This window comes from Lutra lutra, chromosome 7 (assembly GCF_902655055.1).
Source record: "Lutra lutra chromosome 7, mLutLut1.2, whole genome shotgun sequence".
Lineage (NCBI taxonomy): Eukaryota > Metazoa > Chordata > Mammalia > Carnivora > Mustelidae > Lutra > Lutra lutra.
In genome coordinates, this window is record NC_062284.1 from 50,966,856 (window position 1) to 50,970,057 (window position 3,202).

Sequence of the window (3,202 nt, forward strand, 5' to 3'; positions counted from 1 at the left end):
TGCATGCCACTACCTGGGAAGTGGGAGGAAGAGGAGAGAATCTGAGAAGAGGATCTGGTACAGCCACATAAAATCACACATGCAGAAAAACTATCAAGAAAAAGGATAAGATAGACATTTTCTGACAAATAAAAACTAAAAACGTTAGTGATCAACAGAACTTTATTAAAGGAACAGCCAAAAAATTTACCTTAAAAGTGAAAATAAGCCTGGAAAGTGAGACTGAGATACAAAAAGGAAAGGTCAACAAAGAAATTGTTAAAAAAAATGTAATGGGCATAAATCTGGTAGATTGAATATATACATGTATATTCACTCCCTCCTGAAGAGCCCACTAAAACTATAGCATGAAAAGGAAACAATAGCAACCAAATTTCAGAAGATGAAAAGCAGATAATTTAGCAATAAGTGACATGAAAAAATTGGCTGAAGAAGATGAATTCTAGTCAAGCAGTGAGAAAAAACAAGAATCAGTTCAATTTGTTCCAGAGTCCCTCTACATTTTTGGAAGTAGAGAGAATGGAAGGCTAAATTAAGCATTGGTTGAAAGATGTTTAAGAAGCCATTTGATTCTCCACACCTTCTTTATTACCCAGGCTGATTGTTGTCCCTCTCCCACTCTCAGCAAGAGTCTGGTTGATTTGTCTCTGAACAGGTAAAGCATAGGGTCTTTTACCTTTGACACTAGGGGATTAAATAAATTATGCATACTAGTTACTGTGATGCCTACTTTGATGCCACATATTTGGCAGCTAGACAGGAAACTGAAGAATTTTCTTTGCAGTATTTGACAAGTACAAAAGGAAAGATATGAAGACACTAGCATTGGTGCTTCTTAAAATACAAGCCAGCCATATCACTGTAGTGTGAGGCCCAGAATCATCAAGTAGCATCCATATGATGCTTGAAGGTTGCAGTTCAGAGCTGATCGCCAAGAAAGAATTTTCTTGTCTTCAGCACAAAAAGGTGTGTGGGGTTTTTTTTTTTTAAAGATTTTTATTTTATTTATTTGACAGAGAGAGACACAGCGAGAGAGGGAACACAAGCAGGGGGAGTGGGAAAGGGAGAAACAGGCTTCCCGTGGAGCAGGGAGCCCAATGTGGGGCTCAGTGTGGGGCTCGATGTGGGGCTTGATGTGGGGCTCAATGTGGGGCTGGATCCCAGGACCCTGAGATCATGACCTGAGCTGAAAGTAGACTGAGCCACCCAGGCATCCCCAAAGGTGGTTTTAGTAAAGCATGGGGACAGGACCTGTGGGTAGCAAGAGCTGCCCTGGGGTTGTGAGAGGTGACTGATTATATATTATCAAGTTGGGAAGGGGTTACATACAGCATAAGCCCCCCAGGTATTTTGGAAATAAGTTTCCAGTATCCTGAGACTACTATTGTTAGGAAAAGGTCATTTATTACTCTCTAGTTATCCCTCACTCACAAGACCCTTCAGATGTCTATCAGTGGGCCATATGCTAGGAGGATGATTGCCAACATGTATCTTGGGGGGTAGAAATAAAAGTTTCCAAAGGAATTTTTATAACTTAAAGAAGATGTGCAAGATCCTGGAGGTCCAGGCTAGGATTGCCTTTTGCCTTAGCAAAGTGTCAACATTAAGGCAACTGAGGTCCCAGAAGAAGGTCACTCCACCTGTTTTAAGGACTTGTCAATGGGCTGTAGGCGGTAAGGAAATTTAATTTTTTTCTTTTGCCTTTGTTCCCCACATCACATGCACTCAGAGGTTCCAAATAGCTACTTAGTTTCCCTTTCTTAAATATAAACATTTAACTAAGGATCAGCCAATTACTGGGAAAAAAAATCATCTAATATGATTTTATTTGTCTGAAACAAGTAAGCAGGAGGAAGTAACTTGGAGGAAACAGTGACTATTATTTGGAGAAGATAATTTTACTTAAAAATTTTTTTTAAGTTTCTAATTTTTTAAAGATTTTAGCTATTTGACAGAGAGAGACACAGCAAGAGAGAGAACACAAGCAGGGGGAGTGGGAGAGGGAGAAGCAGGCTTCCTGCTGAGCAGGTAGACTAATGCAGAGCTAGGATCCTGGTATCATGACCTAAGCTGAAGGCAAACGCCCAGTGACTGAGCCACCAGGCACCCCTAAAGTTTTTATTTTTAAGTAATCTCTACACCCAACATGGGGCTCAGACTTATAACCCCAAGACCAAAAGTCTACCATGTTCTACCAACTAAGCCAGCCAGGCACCCTGATAATTTCATTTTTTAAAAAAGTCATTAATAGGGGCGCCTGAGTGGCTCAGTGGGTTAAAGCCTCTGCCTTCAGCTCAGGTCATGATCCCAGGGTTCTGGGATCGAGCCCCATATGGGGCTCTCTGCTCCACAGGGAGCCTGCTTCCTCCTCTCTCTCTGCCTGCCTCTCTGCCTACTTGTGATTTCTATCTGTCAAATAAATAAATAAAATCTTAAAAAAATGTCATTAATATTCTCAATGATATTATGTTGCAATCATAAGACAAAAAGGGGTATTGCAAAACCAAACAAATCCACTCAGAACAAAAAAGAGCTCTTATGAATTAAAAAATATGATTGATTTTTAATATGTACCATAATGTAAGGGCAAGTAAAGCAAATGATTACTAATAGAAAATAGGATAGAAAAAATAAGAACATTTGAGGATCAGTAAGGGAAGATGTATTTCCAGTCAACAAAAGGGAGAGAGAAAAAGTGGAGGCATAGAAATTACCAAAATAACCTATGAAAATTTACCATATTTTAAGGGTATTAGTTTCGTGATGGTGTTGTTTGATACTCAAAACTCCTTATTTTGGGGGCATCTGGCTGGATCAGTTGGTAGAGTGTGTGACTCTTGGTCTTATAATCTCAGCGTTGTGAATTCAAGCCCCATGTTGTGTACAGATTAGTTTAAAATAAAATCTTTTTTGGGGGCACCTGGGTGGCTCAGTGGGTTAAAGCCTCTGCCTTCGCTTGGGTCATGATCCCAGGGTCCTGGGATTGAGCCCCGCATCGGGCTCTCTGCTTGGCAGGGAGCCTGCTTCCTCCTCTCTCTCTGCCTGCTTCTCTGCCTACTTCTGATCTCTCTCTTTAAAAAAAATTTAAAAAATAAAATAATAAAATAAAATAAAATCTTTTTTTAAAAGTCCTTATATTTGATGAAGTACAATAGATCTATTTTTTTAAATTTTTGATACTGGAACTTTTTGTTTGTCTAAG